The sequence below is a fragment of the Trachemys scripta genome, chromosome 9, assembly GCF_013100865.1.
Source record: "Trachemys scripta elegans isolate TJP31775 chromosome 9, CAS_Tse_1.0, whole genome shotgun sequence".
Classification (NCBI taxonomy): Eukaryota; Metazoa; Chordata; order Testudines; family Emydidae; genus Trachemys; species Trachemys scripta.
This window is the reverse complement of record NC_048306.1, coordinates 85,618,080-85,631,837: the sequence shown is the minus strand read 5'-3', so window position 1 is coordinate 85,631,837 and position 13,758 is coordinate 85,618,080. Positions and strand designations below refer to the sequence as shown.

The window sequence follows — 13,758 nt, the reverse complement described above, 5'->3', positions numbered from 1 at the left end:
ACTCTTTGCTGCTTTTACAGATCCAGACTAACACGGCTACCCCTCTAATAATTTCTTATTTATTAAATACTTTTGATCCCAATGATTGTACATACAGGATTCTCTTCACCCTCTGATAAAATACATTGCCATTGTGTGCAGAAATGGCACTCAGAAGAGTTTTTAGGAGTAGAAGGATAGTAACTACAATGAACTCTTCAATTTGATAAAGGGCTTTTCAATCCAGCTGGAATGGAATGGCTGAAAACTGAAGCTAGACAAATTCAGACTGGAAGTAAGGCATAAATTTTTAAGTGAGAGTAATAAGCCATTGGAACAATTTACCCAGGGTCGTGGTGGATTCTCCATTACTGGCAATAATTAAATTAAGACTGGATATTTTTCTAAGCTCTAGGAATTACTTTGGGGAAGTTCTGTGGCCTTCATTATAGAGGAGTCTGACTAGATTATCACAGTGGTCCCTTCTGGCCTTGGAATCTATTAATGAAAATAGTAACTCTAATTTCCTGAGATGTAATTTAGTCAGGAGACTGGGGCTAACAGTCTTTGTCATAGACTCCTCAGTGACCAAAGAAGTCGAGGACTTTTTTTATATATATCCTCTGAAAGATGACACCTCCAATAGCATCATGCTCCCTGGGGTGTTGCTTCAATATGGACAGTAATACTTTCGTCCCAAACCAAAGAGATCAGGCCTGTGCCCACCTATACATTACATTTTATCTCATTCTCCTCTGATTCAATTAACTTGAATTTCATCCAAGATACAAGTGTTTACGGAGGGCATAAAATCATGATCTCTAATTTAACTGATCTAGCTTACAGTACATGGTATTCACAGGCATAATTACAGGAGAAACCGCAGCTTTATCTCTCTCTCTCTATCTGGCACCCATCATCTTCAGTATGTGGCGTATTAAACCTATGTAACAGAGAGCCAAATCTGGCTGTATGCAGATACCCTGTTTGTTGTCAAAAAGTTGCTGTTGTGTGATTAAAGATGTGACCTTTCTTGCCAGCAAGTGTGTTTCTGATTGATTAGTGAAGATGCGCTCAAGTGTGGAAGCATGCCAGTGTTAACCTGATGCAGCCGCAGGCACTGTGAATCAAGTCATTTTGTTTATTTTGAACATCCTGTTAATGAAAAAATATTCCAATCAAAACAATGCATTTCCTTCAGCTCTTGCCACAGAAGTGTTGTGCTGCTTGAGAAGAATATGCTTCAATTGTCCCTGTTTTGTTCCTAAAATAGAAAAAAAAAAAGCAACCAAAAATGATTAAATACATGTCTTAGCAATTGTTCAGCTACATTCAGTGTTAATTATGTCATTTCTTTTGATTATTTGTTTCATCAGGTAAATGAGAAGAGAATGGAATCTTTTCACTCCAATTTTCATTTCTCAGAATGTTGGCACGTGTGGAGCTAAGTTTCCAAAGTGAGCTGCAAGGTGCACAATAATAACTGCACACACAGATAAGCAGAAATATGTTCACAAAGGCAATCGGAGTGACTGGTGTAACTGAAGATAATAAGGGGTTGTTTCTTTTTTGTGTGTGAATTTTGACACCTCACTAAGCACTCATTTAAGGACCAAATTGTGGCTAGCTTTGTCTAGGTAAATAAGAAGGGAGTGCGGATACAAGGAGGTTTCCCTAGAATGCACATTCATACCCATGCATAGGGGTCAGCCAGAATGTGGCTGGGAAGTGGAACCACTGCTCCGTGTTAGTGCAGAGGGGGATGCACTCATAGCCTCCATAAAGCGGATAATGCCATGACCTTTTAAGCAGTTCAAACAAATAACTAGGCATTAACTTGATGTGCTGTGTACCACCCAAACAATCCCATAACTTTATTCTGGGAATTCCTCCCCCTTTCCTGTTTTTATTATCTTCTCTAGCATTTTCTGATATTGTGCTCAGTTTAGGTTGTAGAGTAACAATTTAAAAGTGCCTTAGATGACTTAGACACTTAAGAGTCATGAAACATAAGTTTCTTAAGACACTAAAGTGTTTTAAAATGTTTTCTGTAAGCTCTTTGGAGCAGGGATGGGGCTTCGGCTGTCATGTAAAGCATCATATACATCTGTGGTGCTGTACGGTACAGCTGTTAAAAAAAATCATCCTCAGCTGAACCAAGTTGAAGGAGAACTCCAACACACACACTCTCCTACTTGCACTGATCTGCTTCCTCCTAACAGGCCCCTGGACCACCTTAGGTAGGGTGGTAGGGTGACTGTAAGAAGCCCTGACTCACCCCTGCGGCGCCTCCTGCTGGTCGTCCAGGGAATTAGCTCACCAGCCTCTGGAGTGCCCTCTGCAGGCCAGTGATCCGCCTTGTCCTCTGCCACTGGCCCCCGTGTCCCTCCCAGGACCCCAGTGCCCCTTGCTCTGGGTGCTGCCCCCTGGCAGTACCTGCATGCTAGGTCTCCCCTCCCAGGGGAACCCCCACCCACTAACCCCACCTCGCCTCAGGATAAGGCCACTGCCAGTAACCATCTAGCCGCCACTCTCTGGGGCAGACTGCAGTATAGTCCACTCATCATTGGCAAGGTTGGGTTTGGACCTGCTGCCTTGGCCTACCCCTGGGTTGCCCTCTGCAACCCCAAGTACCCCTTGGCCTATTACCAGGCTGCAGCCTGGGGCTATCCAGGCTGGAGCTCCTCAGCCTTTCCCCAGCCCTGCTTTACTCAGGTACCCTGTCCCAAGCTCCCTGCAGCCAGGCCCTTCTCCCTCTGAAAGCAGAGAGAGACTACTACTGAGCTCCTAGCTCCCAGCCTCTCTATACAGGCCATCTGGGCTCTGATTAGGGTGTGGCCCTGCTGCAACCACTTCTCCCAATCAGCCAGCGTTTTACCTTGCCCTGCCCCAGCTCTCTGCAGGGCTTTTCCAACCCCTCAAGGCAGGAGCGGATGTCCACCCCGCTACAGTGACCAGATGTCCCGATTTTATAGAGACAGTCCTGATATTTGGGTCTTTTTTTTTATATGGGCTACTATTACCCCCCACACCCATCCTGATTTTTCACACTTGCTATCTGGACACCCTACCTTTAGGAGACCTCTTGGGGATAATGATGCAGACTACCTGGCCACCACTATATCTTCTGGGTGGCCGTTCAAGATAACATACGTGCCTGAGTTCTGTTGGGAAGAGGGAATGATGCAGGAAGGGACAAGTGGCAACAGGGACTTGTTTCATACAAAATGAGTTTTGCAAGGGTTTGTTTCAAGTTTACTTACTATCACAGGGAGACTGGCTCTTTAAGGGAAGATAGATCTCAGCCTACCTTTGACAGAACCTACTTGCAGAGGAGATACATGGGGAGAGCATGCAGGCATAGGTGCTGATTCCGTGGCTGCTCAGCACCCACCAGCAACTCCCCGTCCCCCCGCCCAGCTCACCTCTGCTCCGCCTCCGCCTCCTCCCCTGAGTGCGCTGCATGCTCGCTTTTTCCCCCTAGCAACTAGCACTTGTGCCGCGATACAGCTGTTTCGCGTGGCTGGGAGGGAGGGGGGATGAGGGGGAATGTGGCACGCTTGGGGAAGAGGCGGGGCCAGGGTGGGGATTTGGGGAAGGGGTCCAATAGGAGCACAGAGGGGGCAGAGATGGGGCAGGGACTTTGGGTAAAGGTTTGGAATGGGGGCGGGGCGGGGGTGGGAAAAGAGTGGACTTGGGGTGGGGGCAGAGGGGCACGAGCACCCACGGATGCCAGGGAAAGTTGGCGTCTATGCACGCGGGGTCATGTGCCCTGCCAGATTTGCTGCTTGGCTTGTACTGAGCCTACTCACATGGACTGAGCATGCTCAGTAACACTGCTGAAGCCGGCTGCCCTCACTTTGCCCCCCACTATCGGCAGGCACGAGTCGTCTTTGCCTACTTGCTTCTCCAGGTGGAGAGAATGAATTAAGCAATGTGACAGATGATCATGCAACTAAATGAGGCCTCTGGGGGAGGGAGAGTTAGAAAAACAAAAGCCCATGGATAGTTGGGGGAGGGTGGGCGCAGGAAGTAGAAAATCTGAGGTCTATGGATAGCCAGGGGAGACAGCCAGAAGCTGGAATAGGGGGCAGGGCAGGCCTTGCATCTTCCCTGCTTGCTCCAAGAATAGAAAGAGACAGTCCCTTGGGGAGCAGGTGCTGGGTCCGGTTTCAGACTGGGATGAAGAAGGTTCCTGTCCAGGAACAGGAACCTCCGTGAATCTGCACATCCTGAGGAAGAACGACTGTGACACTTCTCATGGAGAAGCTACCACAGAGAACTACAGTCAACAGATCCTCATGAAGGAGGAACTGGGCCGAGCTGGAGTCTGGGCAGAAAATATTTTATTTTGACTCTGAGCGGAAAGAGACTTTATTTTGAGTGTACTTGGCCTTAATAAAGGAGATCCCCATCAGAGGAATTTAGTCTTATAACTTTTGGACTGTTCTTAAGGACCCCAGAGGAGAGGGAAACTGGCAGGGTGCTGCAGAGCCTAGGTAACAAGAGGTGCTCAGGAGATGGCTGCCCAGTTACACTTGCCATTTCGGGGTTCATGCAAATCCAGAACCCATGCAGAACTTGAAGGGCTGTGTACTAAGGTGAACCTCAGCTACCAGCTATAGTTCACAAAGCCATGGGAACCAGTATGAGTAGGATTTTCAAAGCCCTCATATCTAGTAGATCAGACATGAATAAAGTCTGCTTATATAGAATTAACACTAATAAATATAACTCACCTGTAACTGTATTTGTTAGGTTTGATTTGATCTGCATTGTCTTATTCTTTATAACATTTTTATACTAATTTGTTTCTTCTGAAAGTATATATTTTGTGTCAGCTGGTTGTGGGGTTGTGTGAGCATGTATGTTGATTTACAATGTTATAAATATTTAATGCAAGTATCTCAGTATGTTAGTACATGGGAAATTGATCTGAGTTAGCAGCCTTTTGTTTTCAAGAATGGGAGCTGCACAGCTCAGAATAGGGAGCCTACTTTCTAAGAAAGTAGAAAGAAGAATGTGACAATTATAATGGTCCCTGATCTGTGCCCGTCAAGACAACTGAGAATATCACTGTGCCACATGATCATATTTCTGTCCTTTGCAGGATAATACCTCAGTGCTGGCCTGAGTCAAGGAGAAATTAGGACAATCCTGCTGGAGTAGACATGCTGTTCTTTGTCAGTTACTAATGATCCTTGGTGAAGATGAGGGGAGAGGATTAAAGAGAAAACATGTGCCATGTTATGATACCAAAGTAAATATTCCATTTATATGCTGTTTATATATGATGCATCACTTAATTATTATCATTACTATTTATGACTTGTTTTATTATGTACATCATTGAGATATCTGCACAAACTTCAGATCAAACCCAAACAGCGATGTGCCTGACTGAGTTAGAACCACCTTGACAATTCCATCCATAGGAAGTGAGAAAGCAAAGAACCAACCTGTGTGGGTGTGGAAGGCCTAATGGAGGAATGGAGTAAGAGAGGAAGGGAAAATGACTAGTATTAATACTCTTCATCCAAAAGAAAATTCCCTTCCCCTCTTTTCCATACCCAACCCCTCCTCTCATCTTTTTTTTTTATGGATGATTTTCCTCCTCATCCTCTTCCCCCCACTTGTCCATCCAGTTGAGGACAAGGGTGCTTATGCCATATTCACCCTATGAGAATAAATGAGAACATCCTTAATTTACAGTCCATAAAGTATCCATCAATTTCACTTATATTGCAATTGGAAGTTGTTGCACAGGAACCATGAAGGATGTGCTTTCTTTGAAAAGTAAATGCAGGTGAATTTGAGACAGTAGGGTGTTTTTTGAATGTGAGCCTACCAGAGTCAAAAATAGATAATCTTGATGAGGAATTCAATTTATATCTTCTGTATAGATGTGCAAACTGTTTGGGTTAGTTCCTATTTTACCCAAACCAATCATTCAAAACTCGATTTGCACCTGAAACTATTTTAGAAATTCAAAACAATTTTAGCCAAATCCTGTTTATTGTTTCAGTTTCTTCTGCTGCCTCTGCATTTATTGGTTTCAGCTAGAATCAGGAGAAGGAATAAGGTGATACCTCATTAAGAGCTTTTCTTCTCAATATTTCTGACCTGATTGAACCCAGGAAATACTGGATCTCTCAGGAGAAAAACCCTGACCTTGTGAGATTTCCAGTTCGATTTCTTGGCCAAAGAGATTCAGGTACATTCATATCGGTGCAAATAAACATCTGAAAGTTTGGATTTCAAACATTTCAAACCATCAAAATTGCTTGCAGAAACCTCTACAGGGGAATGGCCCAATACTTCTATTTAACCTTACATGTCTACCTTAAAAACGTCGCAGGAATGAAGGGAACCCAACACCAATGTGAGCATAGGATTCACAGCCTCTTGCAGGAGAACGCTCCCAACACCCTTCCTGCCTTAGTCAGGAACAACAAAGCAGGCTGATTCCTTAGTCATTAATAGCCTCCCCAGAGAACATAAAGTTGTCTCTTACAATGGTGTTAAATGGTATAGACCAAGATTTTCAAAAGGGAGTAATGATTCCGAGTGCCTCTAATTTTGGATGCCCAACTTGAGACACCCCCGATTTTCACAAAGTATTGCGCACTTTGAAAATCTGTTGCCTCTAAGGTGTACCTATTTGGACACCCACAATCATTAGTCACTTTTCCTTAAATTGTAAGTTCTTTAGGGCAGGGACCGTGTTTGTATAGTGCCTATTACAGTGGGGTCCTGATCCATGACTGGGTTCTTCAGTGTTACCATAATACAAATTAATAATAATAATAGCTTTTGGAAATCTTGGCCGTTATCAATAGGATTTGTTTTATTCCTTTCATTGGAGTTACATTTATCGACAGAACATTACTAGTCAAATCAAAAGACTATGATATATAAATAAGGAAATTACTAGTAAATATCACATGATATCATGGCAATTTGGCCTACCTCCTTGGGCTCCATCAGCTTTTACAGACAACGTGGTCTTCAAATCTCTGCAAATGTTTGGCAGTGTGATATCCAGCCCCCCTATCTGCTGGTCTCTGTCTTTTCTCCTTCCCATCTACTGAGTGAGATTTTGCCACAGAACATTCTGATTCTGATCCTGTGAAAATATAAATACTGAGTTTATTTGAGTCAGAACCTTGGATTTCAGAGGTAAAGGACCATGCTGTCCTCCCTGTCTCCCCTAGTGGGTGGATGGAATTCATCAAGTTCATAACAGTCTGACAATATGTGCTTAACAATTACCAAAGAACAGTGAGGGTAGCACACTTCTCTGTTTCTTTAACTAACATGAAGTGCCATAGTCCTGGTATCTATTGCATTTGTGGCTTTTGACTTTTCCCTGCACCTATATGTATTACTAACTTGATGAATGAGGCTGCTCCATGGATTAGTGCACTAGCCATTTACTTCTGGAGACCTGAGTCTAAAATGTTTCTTAAGTCACAGGTGATAATGACTGTGATGTGCCCTCATCCTAAATTCCATTAGTACACATTATAATACTAGCGCACAGTTTAATACAGTTGTCCATCTATGTTCAAGAGATACCCCTCCCTGGATTAACAATGGCTTGGTAACTCAGAAATGAGGTGTATCTACAGAGCTGTATGGTGAGGCCTGCACAGCACTTGCCTCGGTAAAACCTGACTCCAGTAAGTGCTCTTAGCCCCTCATTTTTGAGAGCTCTCCATTTTTAAAAAAGAATTATCGTGAAATAGCTCCAAAAATCCCGATAGCAATAACAAAGTTTCAGTATTCTTTCTTTAGTCCATCAAAAACACTTTCTTACATTATAAAATATAGGTGCCTTGAAGGATAAACTTATTTCCCCAACTAGTCCTTCTGACTACATAAACAAACAGCTGCCAGGCATTCGTTTTTGTGTAGTTCACAATAACTTCACTCTTAGGTAAAATAGCACTTAAGGCAATTCCATCAAAGTAAAAAGTGCTTATTTAAACTTGGAATCTGAAAGACTTGCAATGAAGAGTACTTCTGCAGTACTGTTAAAAACCTTAAATCTGGATTTTGTGTATTAGCCAGTCAGTCCTTTAGCAATGCTCTGTAATTTTCTGTATAAACAGATTCAAAATGTGATCTTGATTCCTTGTGAGGAACTCTTGTGTTATGTCAAACTAACAAAAGGTACTAAGGAAAAAACGATCAACCTACTTAAAGCAATGAGAGGAGGAAAAAGTTCAGAAGGGGTTAAATTGAGAGAGAAAGAACATGAGGAGGTATAATAACCGACAATAAGATAAATACCAGGTACATGCCAAGAAACTTCAAAATTTACATCAGGTACAGTTGCTTGTGAACCACAGACACTTAACCATTCACCTCAATCTGCCAGCTTCATTTTGGGCAACATGCTCTGATTCAAACTGATAGCAAGTATCTGAGCCAAATAAGTGAATATTTTTACTAAATGTTGTCTGTCACATCATGTTATTCTGCTTTGGCTTCTTTGCCATATGCACCAGTATGACGTGGTGCAATATAACATGATGCGTCATAAGTGACTTAATGTAACATGACAGAAAAGCATTGCTGCCTTTTCAGAATAAACACCTGCTTTTAGCAGCTACTGAGCCTGCTGAAAGCAGTTACATAAGATGTGTAGTTTGGGTACCAAGAGAATATATTGTGCTTTGCTACCTGTACATCTCAGATATATTCCATAACACACTCCTTATTTTTTCTCTTTTATATCACGGAACGTGTCTCCTCTATATTTTCCCCCCAGAGGAAATAGTTTGTGTATAAAAAAAAATCTACTCAAAATACAAATGGAGACACATAAGGAAAAAGCTAGAATGAAAATATGTACAGTGCTGACAGCAAATAATACAACTACTCATTAGTAGCAATATACAAACAAACAAACAGATTTAAAGAGTGGGGGGCTCTAAAATTGCACCTGAAAATTTATCATTAAAAACCGGATAGCAAAATCTGTGTTTCTGCAAGGGAAAGAATAGGTATATAAACAGATGTATACTGTAGATATTTAACTGTACATTTTGTATGTGTAAATTTGCATTTTTACTGGTGTAACAATTTATATCCATAGATTTAAAGGACTGTGTGAGCTTTTGGGAACTGTTGGTCCACATACCTACCAAATAACTTGAATCATAGAATATCAGGGTTGGAAGGGACCTCAGGAGGTCATCTAGTCCAACCCCCTGCTCAAAGCAGGACCAATCCCCAACTAAATCATCCCAGCTAGGGCTTCATCAAGCGGACCTTAAAAACCTCTAAGGAAGGAGATTCCACCACCTTCCTAGCTAACCCATTCCAGTGTTTCACCACCCTCCTAGTGAAAAAGTTTTTCCTAATATCCAACTTAAACCTCCCCTACTGCAACTTGAGACCATTACTCCTTGTTCTGTCATCTGGTACCACTGAGAACACTTGGTGTTAGTCTAGAAACTGCACTGACCCACTCTTGACTTGGAGTGTCCATGTCTATGGATGGAAGACTACATTGGTTTACCACGCCCATTGAGGTCACTGATCTGTATGATGAAATTGCCAACACTAATCAATGTGGTAGTTGTCTGTGATGTGAATGCCTGTCCACTGGGAACTGACTGTGACCACCAAACTCATGCCACATTAATAAATAAGAAGAAGACCTAGCTCTTATATAGCAAAAGAACATAAATTTTTTAGGCCAAAAAACAGCCCTCAGATTGTCACTGACCTTCGTTGCGCTCACTTGTTGATACGAGTAACATCTGCTAATCCCAAAAAGCTTCAGGATGAATTTTCTTTGCTGTGATTCTTTATACCAGGTTTTACCAGTATTATTACACACTGAAGTGATGGTGAACAAAATGGGCATGCTAGTGACCTTCGGCTCATCAGATCAGGAAAGTCAAAAACAGATGGTTTTCAGAAAAGCATGAGCTTAGCTCACCATGCTGTCTTCAAAAGCAATAAAATTGTTTTTGAGGAGGCAGAAAAGCAGTATCTGTAGGTAGAAGCGAACAGAGGGCATTTGGTGGGTTCTTTAAATATCTTAAATCCTTTGATGAACAACCTACAACTGTCAGTGTCTACAAACAAGATTTCTATCCACAATATTTCCCCTTCCTTCCCAGGAATGAGAACATCACACTTGTGTATTATGTGCTGTACTAATTAAACATTGAAAATAGATATTTACTAATATGGACCTGATCCTACAATCAGATCCATGCAGGTGCAGTTGTTTGTCCTTACAAGGTTAAGGCTAAAGCTTGGTAATAGGAGAACGGCACTCTTCAAATGAATGAAAATTAAATGTTGCATTCATATGTAGTGCATATATATGTAGAGCAGCCATGTAAAATTGTTATGAAAATTTACCAGCCTAGGCACAAACTACATTATTCTGCCTTTTACTATGAGGATTGGAAATAATGAGAAAACTAAACATATTTGACTCACTGATCAAAAAATACATACTTGCCTCAAGTAAGCAGAATTTGCAAGACTGATATAGAAAGATATAGATGAAGGGCCAAATTCTGGTGCACCCATTTACACCAACAGACAATTTGGCATATAGGGTCAGATTCTTCTCTCACCTGCTTCAGTGGAGTTACTTCTGATTTGTACCAGTATAAGTGAAAGGAGAATTAGTCCCATATTATGTTGGTAGATAGAGCTCCTGACTTCTGTTCCCAACTCTGCCACTGACTGTCTTCGAGTAAGTGGTTTGATTGCTCTGTCCCTCAGTTTCCCCATCTATACAATACAGATGATGATGCCTTTCTTGCAGGCTTGTTGTGAGGTGTAATGAATTCATGTTTGTAAAGTGGGTTGGCATCCTCCATTGAAAGACTGTGTAGTGTATTGATATTGTATGATATGGTATACAGACCTGGTTCAAGCACTTCTGAGGCGCCCTGCAAAAAGCCCTTCATTTAGGCTCCGGCAGCTGCAAGGCAAAAGTTTCACTGCTCAGCATCCTATCCCATTTGCTGCCAACTGCTCTGAAATGTTAGCGTGGGGCCTGGAGGGAGAGATTCAGTCCTGATGGGACTCAGTGGGCTGGAGGGGCAGCCCAAGAAATATATCCAAAGCTCATGTGTGTGTTTCAGATGGGGCCAGAGGATCCTGTGAGATAGGAGGAAGGGGAACCTTCAGTGTGCCCCCAGGCTAGCTCGGGCTGTGATAAATGAGAAGATATCCTGATTTCCCAAATGGCTTAAGCTATTTTTACCACAGAGCTTTGTCAGCTCACAGCAGCTGGAACTCCTCACCATGCAGCAGTGAGGCGTGCACAGTAAACATCACACGAGCATTGCAAGCTGTCCCTGGTGGGGCACCACTCCCCCCACCCCCAGCCCGATGCGCACGCGCACACACATATACACACCAAGCCAGGGCCCCTTGTATTGCAGGTTGTCAGCTTGTCTAAGCCAGCCCTGGAGGTAACACAGGCAGAATGAATATTAATGTACATAGTGTTGTAGTTCATAAATGTAGCATTCAGATAATCCGGGGTTTGAGTTTTTTGTTTTGGTTGGTTTGGTTTGTTTGTTTTTTTAATAACTAAGCTATACAATAGCATACATTTGATAGCACCACAGGCCAGATCCCGCAGTCTTTCCAAATGCAAACCTTCTTTTGACCTTCAATTGAAGTTAAACACTTAGAGGGATTGGGCAAAGCGGATTTTAATTTTATATTAAAAATGGAGACATTGTCGACTGTTTTTATAGCGAGGCCCTGAAGAGTTAGTTCCCTTGCTATGTCAGTCCAACAAGTTGGCAATGTATTTTAATGTAGTTATTTGATTCTGCATTCATTCTTTCATTCATTCATCTATTCAGTCATTCATTCAGACACTCGTTCTTTCATCCCCATCCTTTTGCAGGAAAAGAACATAAGCCAGTAGTGGCATACTTCTCCACTGTCCTGATTTACACTGATGTCTCTGAATTTGTATCAATAAATCTGTTTGGCCCTCTTCAATCTAGCATTATCCCTCATTAAGGACGAGGGTTTAAAAAAGAGATTAAAAAGCTCAGATTTTTTTGAAAATATCAATTGTTGTGCCATGATTAAAGTGCTGGGGATTTGTTATTCTATACCTTTAATATTTATGGCTCTCTGGGTCTTCATAACTCATTTTCACAAACCATCCATGACTTTTATGAGTGTGGCCCACTGGTTTCCCTGTCAGCATTGAATAATACAGCCTTAAGGTACACTAGCAACAAGGAAGTCAAGAAGAATCAGGTAATAACAATACTTAGCATGTAGAGAAAGCTTTTAAATCTTCTAAGTACTCTGCAAACTTTAATCCTCTGTGAGGCAGGTATTATTATTCATATTTTACAGATGAGGAGACTGAGGCAGAGAGATTAAGTGATTTACCTAAGGTAATGGAGGAAATCACTGCTAGATCCAGGATTAGAAATTGAGATTTTCTGGATTTTAGGCCTGTGTTTGGGCTACTAGACCACAACACGGAGTAATAATCCGATAAGAAAATATAGTAGTCTCTATCATTGTGTGGCACGCTGCATTGGAAAAGAGCAGGTGTTATGCAAAGCACACAAAGTACACTGGGTCTCAGGTAAGCACTGAGAGATGTGCATCCTGATCGGGGGCTGGTACTTTGCTACCAAGGTGGGCATGATCCAAGACAATAGAGGGCTACTCAGGGACAAATGAACCATGCATCCAATTCTCTTTCTGCCCAGGCGTACTATCTACTGTAAAAAGTGGACCTGGTCCAGCCGCTGTAAAGTTGCACATCTGACCTTGCTGTTTCTACAGGACCTCAGCTCATTGTCTTGTCAGGAAGGTGTTCTGCAAAGCTGCCCACAGTGCTTGTGGCCTGCTGTGTATTTCTGTTATCCAGCAACACTGCGTTGGTGCCCAAGATCATGATGCTGTGAGCCCAGCACTAGCTGTGAATGGCGTGGCCTGTCAGCTATTCTGTAGTGGCTCTCACTGAACCATCTGGTTCAGTAATGGCTTCCTCGGTAGTCCTCACTAATACACATCCCCCTGTATTGCAAATGGACACTGTCTCTGTTAGCCAGCTGACTGCATCCTGTTCCCAAGGGGTCTACTGTCCTATCATCACAGTTTTCTCTTGGATTTTGCAGCCACTACCCACAATGCTTGCCAGTAGGAGGGAATCCATAACATGGACAGATCACTCACTGTTGCTCTCTTCTGACTGACATTGCTTCTGCTTGATGCAGGTCTGATAATTAGAGAGCATTCCTCTGCTGTAGAGCTTTTTGGAACCTGACTTTTTCCCCATTAGTGCTTGGTTCCATTGAAAGAGGGGGAAGGGCAGAAGCAAGGGATGAGTAGCCCATTAACTGTGCAGAAAGAACATACAACTTACACCTTCTAGTCACCGAGAAGAATAATTTCCATGGAAACCACGGCTCTGTTATGTGCAGAGAAGTGAACATGGCCGCAGTAGGTATGGCAACCCAAAAGTAGCGTGTGGCCAAAGGACAATCTCCAGACTCCTCCCTCTAACAATGACTGCCCTACATAGGGTGTGGCGGGAGGAGTATATGTAGGGTATAGGGACTGCCTAAAAGTACCTAGCAGTGCAAACTGTGACTTGAGCATGTGCAGTGGAAGGCAGGGAGATAGCTTTTGATAGACATCTGCATTCCACTTGTTGCTGCATGCAACTCTTAAATACTTTTCTCCTGAGACCCCTTGGTCCTGCAGCCCTTGTGATTGGTGCTCTGGATGCATTTCTTCCACATCCCTTCA

At 42.7% G+C, this 13,758-nt stretch overlaps 1 long non-coding RNA gene across 2 annotated transcripts in view; it reads right to left on the bottom strand.

The window, feature by feature from the left end:
- Positions 1-408: 408 nt before the first annotated feature.
- LOC117882844 overlaps positions 409-13,758 on the bottom strand; it is a 56,918-nt gene continuing 43,568 nt past the window's right edge. The window contains exons 5-6 of one of the 2 annotated variants that reach the window (XR_004647122.1): positions 6,949-7,105; positions 409-1,243 (exon numbers count right to left, since the gene is read on the bottom strand). This is a non-coding gene — a long non-coding RNA (uncharacterized LOC117882844). Of the gene's footprint in view, positions 1,244-5,438; positions 5,657-6,948; positions 7,106-13,758 lie in introns of both variants that reach the window. The other variant, XR_004647123.1, reaches the window with a different exon arrangement.